Raw genomic sequence first — 8241 nt, 5'->3', positions numbered from 1 at the left:
TAAAGTATTACTATTTAAATTTTGTTTCGTTATTGTCTATTTGATTATCATTGCCTCGGGTAACCGAGATGGTAGCATCCTTATACCTGGGTGGTCCTGGTAAGGCACTTGGAGTATGGGGGTGTTACAATCTTCGTCAGAAAAGACGACTGGGTTGTTCAAATCAGGGGCGTCCCTTGTCATATGTGCCACTATTTCTTCAGGGGAAGAGGTGGAGGGCACGGTTAGTTTTCCCAAGGCCTGTAGCAAAGCCTGTCGATGCTCAAAGGACGTTGCGATCAGTTGCCAGATTGAGATCTCGGCTTTTGCCTTCTGAAGCTGTTTGAGGATTGAATTCTCAGGAGCCCTCAGTTGAGTGTCTACTTCAGGGACGACTTGGTCATTCGTCGTTGGAACGACAGTTGGATTGTTCGGATTCTGATAGGGGCGTCCGGACTGGGTAAGGTGACCGATATCTTTCGCCCGTTTCTCTTTCTCTGGGACAAGGTAGACATCTTCAACGTCGTCTCTCCAAATGCTGTTGATTTCAGGATCTCGAAGGCACCTTGGAGGGGTATTCCTTGGTGAGTAGTTTTTGTGAGGGTAATTTTTGTGGGGGTAGTTTTTGTGGGATTGATTATTGTGAGGTTGATTATTGTGAGGTGCATGCCAGAATGGTCGCGGGAGCAATCCGTCCTGGTGTGGGTAGTTTTGGGCGCTCGGGGGACTTTACCTAGGGCGTGGTGGCGGAGGATTGAAGATAAATAGACGGTAGGCATCGTCAAGTCGGGTGATCCTCTCGGAGAGACTGGCTATGGCTTCCTCAACCTGTTGGAACATGGTGAGCATAGTTGCGGCACTAAACACAAATACTCCGTCTGAGGGATCTTTCTCCAAGGCATTCACCTCGTCATCAACTGGCAAGATGAGGTGTGAGCAGTCCAAAGTTGGCTCATCATCGGAGATGGCGTGGATCCCAGGAGGGTTTGTTTTGTTGTTTGGCTTAGTCGGCGGGGGTAAAGGCAAATCCCCTTTCTCAATCATGTCTTGGATGATGTGTGTGAGTTTGAAGCAGGTTTCAGTATCATGCCCCTTCCCTTGATGGTACTGACAATAGGCATTGGGGTTCCAAAAGCGGGATTTCATAGCATCGGTCGGATCCGGGGTGGGTCCGATTGGTTGTAACTTTCCCTGGTCCATGAGCCTCTTTAGAGCACTTGCGTAAGTTGACCCTATATTAGTGAACACTCTCTGGGGGCGCTCAGCTCTCTTAGCAGATGGTTCAACGCGGTTGACCTCATCGATTTTGTTTGTTTGGCCGTAGGGACGGGATCCAATTGAGGTGGATCCTTGGTAGCCTCTGCCAGTAGTCTTGGACAAGACACCCTTCCGGAGGTCATCTTCAATGCGTGTCCTCAGAATTTGCAGATCCTGGAAGGTCTTGATATTTTGATACCTTAGTAAGTTGGCATACACTGGGCGGACATTGTTGACGAACTTTTCCACCAAAGTTGATTCACTCGGTTTACTGACCAATTGAGTACTCACCCTCCTCCCACGGGTTAAGAACTCGGTGAACCCTTCCTTATCATTCTGGGTTAGAACCTCAAGAGTACGGGTATTGGCTTGGATTTCAACATTATCGGCGTATTGTTTGGCGAATTCAACTGCGACCTCATCCCAAGTAGTAAGGTTTTTTGGATCAAGGGAGTAATACCACTGGCGAGGGATCGGTTCCAAAGAGGACGGAAAGATCCGGGTGAAAAGTTCCTGTTTGACCCCTTTAATGGCCATGTAGTCTGTGAAGGCACGGATATGATTGAGCGGGTCCTCCACTCCTTTGAACTTAGGCACATCAGTTAGGGTAAAGTTGTCGGGTAATTGATCCCCAAAAGGTTCGAACCTTCTGTTGTTCTCAAGATGGATATTGTTACCCCGGGCTAGGAGCTGTTCTTCCAAGAGCTTTAGCCTCTTCTCAGTTTCGGTCAGAGGTGGAGCATTATGTTCTCCAGTTTCTTTGTTTTCCAGGGCGTCGATACGGGTCTCGACGCGATCCAGGGTGATTTTAAGAGCGGTGAATAGGCTGGCTAGCTGATCAGTCGTGACATCTCTGTTGTTATCATTGTTGTTGTTGTTGACAGACGAAGTTGAAGACGGGGCCATGGCTCTGAGGCAGAAAAATGGCTCACATTATAACTCAATTCGACACGGTTCAAAGACTGAACGCAGACAACGCAAAGGACGAGACAAAGATCAGACTTAATAAGACGAGGGTAACCGTGTATGGTTCCTCGGTGCTGACTCGATTTATGACGTGACGGTGTTGACCGAACTTTTGACACGAGTCCAACATAACGGCGCGACGCCAATGGATGGGTCTCGTGGTGAGACGACTCATAAGTAAAGACCCATAAGTACGTTTGCTTCGACTCGATGGACACGAGGCGGAATTGGAATGGAGGACTGAAGTTTTCGAAAATAGAAATTTTCAAAAAGATTCATTTGTCGCCTTAATGGACGACTTCCGAAGATAGAGATCTCCGCAAGTTGATGCGTTGAAAGGGTTGTCTTAAGTTTATTTGCAAAAGATGGTTTGAGTTTGAGTCGGCTCGGAAAACAGTGTATTGTTTCCCAAGACGGTTTTTGAAATTCAAAATTGTATGTTTTGAAAATCGAGTTTGAAATGTTTGAAGAGGTCTCGGGGACGGTGCATGGTCCTCGGGATCTCAAAAGTGTCTCGAGAAAAGTGATACCCGTCGTTGTGAGTACCAAAGATAAAATTTATAATCTCCTATTAAGACTAACCTAGGCTAGTGGTAACAGGGTCGAACCACAAGGAGGCAGTTGTAAACTTTAGTTGATTTATGTTCAGTCTGAGGTAACTATTATGGGGGTTGATTTGAATTGATCTAAGGCAAAGAGAAAACAAAGATAATAAACTAAAAATACGATTTAAACAGATAAAAGAAGGGTACTAGGATGGTCGGTTCTTTATAGCTTCGGCGGCAGCAAACTAAGTCGGTCTGAATCAAACACAGGTAAGGCGGGAAATAAAGAGGTCCTCTCGGTCCACTCTTAACAAATAGCATCTTTCGATCTCGCTATAGGTCCCTAATGTCACTAATACTAACTTTCGTCCTGAAAAGTGACTAACGGTCTAAACTATACTATCTTTCGATCTTAGCACAGTCTAGTCGAATTAATTGATGGTCTAATAACTTCCCCTACCTTTCGATCTAATGGGTCAGTCACGAAATAGGTATCTAACTGGTCGCATGCATTCGATTTGCTAGATACGAGATTAAAACAATTAAAACGAATATAAAACCCTACGAGGTCAGTCGATCGACTGACAATGTCAGTCGATCGACCAACACGCGAGACAGTTCTCCCTAATCTAATGCCGCCTATGCCATAAATCGCCTACATCTTAGCACTAAAGAATTAGCTACTCATGATGAAGGTAATAACAACAATAAAACTAATAACAATTACTGAATTCATGCTCAAAGTAAATAACAACAATGACAAAACGATAATTGGCTTTCGGGACACTAACTTAGCAAATCTATACTAATAATGAAAGTAAAGCAATAAATTGAAACTAGGGCAGAAGGAATACCGAGATTCAAGAGGAAAGATTAAGAACAAGGGTAGAATTCCAATGCTAAAATCGATAACCCAAACCCTAGTTACTCGAAATAAACTAAAACTGAAAGTACTGTATTGTGATAAAAACTTGGATAAAAACTTGATCTCTAAACTGATGGTTTTATGTTACGTTATATAGCAATCAACGCAACATCTTATTTCCTAAACCTAAACTTCACGGGCTTCAAGATTCACGGTCTTTCAATTCACGTCTGGAATAGAAATCTGGTCGATCGACTGATAATGCTGGTCGATCGACTGCTCCTCAGCAAACAGTAGCTTCTGGAACCCGAGCATTGGTCGATCAACTGAGGGTGATGGTCGATCGACTGGATGAGCTGCTACTTGACTTCTTAAAACTCGTGGACTTGTCTTTTGGGCCTTGGATTGCGCACCAAGCTCGTTCCTTAAACAGTTCCTTTACGTCATTTGCAATGCAGATTACTCGGGGGCGGATTTGGCTTGATTTCCCGTTGAATTCTTCACATTTCTGCAATAATGTACAAAAACACGAAAGTAGAGGAAAATAGAGAAATATTGGCATATATTGCACATTTGAGCTCTGAAATGCGGGTAGAATAAAGTGTGAAACATCATATTTTAGACACGCATCAAATCTCCCCAAACCAAACCTTGCTTGTCCCCAAGCAAGAACTAGACTCGATCTAATGACCTAATGGAACGAGTTCAATCTCAGAGCGAAATGCAAACTGTTAAGCCTAAACCGATTTAATGCACAATCAACAATCAATTAGTAATGCGAATCATGCAAACGAATTATAAAGTCGTCCAAAACTGCTGCACCTTTGACTATAGAGACTTATCAAATTGGACTCTCACGGTCGCTCAAATCACTCAATTAAGCACAGGTGATATATTTGTAAGATAGAAAGAAGTAATTTTGTAGTGACTCTCACCTAACTACGACCTATGAGGACATGCCAAAGAATAAAATATGAAAATGACCTCTACAACCGTACATATGCATTCCAACCGAATGTATGACCAATGACACATGCCGAGGTATATATGGGATATGTGAGGATTGGGTAAGAAGAGGCAAAACATTTTATGGTAAAGTGGAGGTACAGATGATCAAGCTAGTACCAAAACGGAACCAAGTGGTAACATCCAACTTCTTCCTCATAAACAAATGAAACGGTGCTATAGCAAGCACAAAACTCACAATCTCCAAACTATTAAATCAATAAAACTCCCCATAGGATAAAAATGAAACATGGGAGCAAAAATCGCCAAAAGATAAGGATTAAATTATGCGAATTGATCTCTTTTCTCGAATCTCAGTCGATCGACCATGATTGGCAGTCGATCGACCCATTTGAACAGTACAGAAACTCCTTTTTTTTTCTTTTCTTTTTCGAATTATTTTTTTTCATTCATTTTTTTTCTTTTGTTTCTTCCTTTCCTTTTTTCATTTCATTTCCCAACATCGTCTCAACAGAGCAAATACCACCAAAAATGAGTAACAACCCCAAGAATACAGACTACTAGCTTGACAAAGGACATGCTAAATGTAGGATGTAGTAAATGGGACAAAAAAGGACATTTTTGGCAGTGTGGAGTTATTGGGCATAATGAGAAAAGGAAACCTCTACCACATGTGTCAACTAACCACAAACCGAATGCATACAGGTATTAAGTAGATCAAGTTCATAATTATGCAAATTAAGGAAACATGTCTCATAAGGAGTACTACTCACAATCCTAAATAAACCGGTCATGAATGTCACCAGTTATAGGCTCTAATAACTCAGAAATATGATGTAGCTTGCCAATTTTCAAAGTCAAGTCTTAAGTCCAGCAAATAATTAACGAAAACTCGTAGATATGCATTTACGATTCTACTAATAACATGTTAATTAGCAAGGCTTAGGCGTAAAACAGCTGCAAATGCACTGTCATCATTGAAATACTACCGTTCCGACTCAATCTATATGCTAAAATAAACGTGCGTTTTATGAGAATTTTTGAAATTTTTCAATTTTTTTGAGTTTTTCTGTATATATAAAAGAATTGAAATAAACAATGCAAAACAAAATTAAACGTGAATGCAAGCAAATGATATGCGACGCAAAACCCTTCCCCAAACCAAATCGCACAATGTCCCCATTGTGCAAAATCATATAATGAAGAAAAGAGAAATGGGAATTTGCGAGAAAAGAAATAAAATATAATGACATGAAGTAAAGAAATTAGGAACTCACAAGACTTTAAGCGCAGCGAAGGAAACCTCCCCAAACCAGCGTGAGCTAGGAGGTTTCAGTAGCTAGGAGTGCTACCAATAAATACCTGAAAGACAGAAAATACCACGCATAAGACTGGGAAAACAATTTTGAAGCGTAAAAATTGTGCACAAATGAGACAATAGAAGAAATAGATAATTCGACGGAAAATAAAGTGGAGTAGAAGACTCCCTTAGGTCCGCATATCGACCAAACACAGCAGGGGAGAGGTCGTAAACGAATATAGCAGCAGCAGTGGTCGATCGACTAAGAAGATCAATCGATCGACCAGGTGGACGTGAACAGTAGCTCCTGTAAACCTGCAATTCAGTCGATCGACCAATGGTGCCAGTCGATCGACTGAAAACACTGCTGCAGTGTCTTATTTCTTCGTAATTGCTCAATGATTTGAGCTAACAAGCTCTAAATACCTGCAAATGCACAATAGTACGCGCTAAAATTGCGCAAAACCCAGAACGAAGTCTAAAGTACTTAAAAATCCTAAGCGAATAAAATAAAAGCGAAGTTTTCGCGCACACAAAAGCAATAAAATTGTCTTAACAAAGCAAATAAAGAGAAGTTTGTAACGAGATTGATCAACTAGTAGTTGATCAAGAAGGACCACGGTATGGCCCACTTCGTCGGCTTCTGGCTACTAGAGGTAGCCTCAATGGTGCTCATCTCATCACCGCACCCTTCTTAGCTTCAACAATTGATGGAGAGCTCACCGATCGCCTTCGTCACCTCCCCAATCAAGGACTTCTTTGGGATCGTCGGACTCCAAATCGACCATCTTACCTTGGGCTGCTCATCTTCCACTTCCTCATCGGTCCCATAGCTTAGGCACCCAAGACCTCCTCTTTGAATGATAGGCTTCTTTACAGCTGGCACAACTTGTAGCACTTCCTTCCCCAAACCAGCTCCTGCATTATCTAAGACAACAAATTCTTCCTCCTTCTTGCTCCCAATCCGGGGCGGAGGGGTTAACACAAAGAGAGTAATAGGGACAATCGATTCGGGAAGCACAAAGTACGATCTCTTTTCGAGACCGTATTACAAAATAACAGCCACATGGCGTCCTTCTTTTTAGCAGGTTGGGCAAAAATGATAGAATGTTTCCCAACTTTGAAAGTCAAGGTTCCTAAACCGACGTCAATAATCGCACCACGAAGTGTGCGAAAACGCCTACCTAAGATGATTGGTATATGGGCATCCTCAGGCATGTCAAGGACAACAAAGTCAACAGGGAAGAAAAACTTCCCTATTCGGACGGGTATGTCCTCTAGGACTCCTATAGGCTCGACCGCAGATCGGTCGACCATCCGAATCTGTCATGTCGTTATAGCAAATCGGTCAACTTGAGTTTCCTAGCTAAACTCAAGGGCATGAAACTTATATTGGCCCCTAAGTCACACAATGCCTTCTCAATTGAGAAGGTACCTATTTTGCAAGGAACGGAAAAGCTACCTGGATCCTCTAACTTATGGGGCGCGGTGTGAGACAGATATAGGAACAAGACTCCTTGGTGAGTGCGACAGTGTGCAATCGTTTCAAGTGACCGCTTTTTGGATAACAGTTGTTTCATAAATTTAGTGTAAGCGGGTACTTGGTTAACTAACTCAAGGAAGGGGACTTGCACATTCAGACTACGGATAACTTTCTCAAACTTACTGAAAGATACCTGTTCTTTGGTCGGCACGAGCCTCTCCGGATATGGGGTCAAAGGAGTACCTTAGCTCTCTCCTCCAATTCACGCGCACCGGCATCCTTGGACTTAGGGTGAAAGTCCGTCACCTTCTCTTTGTTGAAGCTAGACCCCTCCTCGGATCGTCTCAAATGAGAACCATTGACCGTCATTGGATCGAACTTGAGCGGGATCGACCCATCAAGACTTTCGTCCGCCCCCAAAATTTTCGGGACCGTGGTACCCCGAAACAAGTGGTCTCTTAGATTAGTTGGCATCAAAGGACGAAATTCTTCAAGATCGCAGCGATCTCGCCGATCGACCACTCTCCTCGATCGATCGACCGAGAATGTACGATTCCTAAGCTCCTCAGTAACTCGTGTTTTGGGGCCGATCGACTAGGTATGTCGATCGATCGATCAAATACCCGGCGACGTCTTTTTCTTTGACTTGTTCGTTGAAGCTTTCTCTTGACTTGTTTCCGGCTCATCTTTTTCAACAAAGATCTTCAACCATGGCAGGACCATCAAGGGTGGACCCGCTCCTCAAAGTGATGGCATTTAGGGTCTCCTTTTGTTCGGATTGAGTGGGTAAGTGTCCGGGAGCTCGAGTGTTACTTTTACTAGCCAATTGAGCAATTTGGCTCTCTAGTAACTTCATCCCGGCCTCTCTTGCTTGGGACTC

The sequence above is a fragment of the Silene latifolia genome, chromosome 2 (assembly GCF_048544455.1).
Source record: "Silene latifolia isolate original U9 population chromosome 2, ASM4854445v1, whole genome shotgun sequence".
NCBI lineage: Eukaryota > Viridiplantae > Streptophyta > Magnoliopsida > Caryophyllales > Caryophyllaceae > Silene > Silene latifolia.
The sequence above is the reverse complement of the archived record's forward strand: the minus strand, read 5'-3'. Positions refer to the sequence as shown.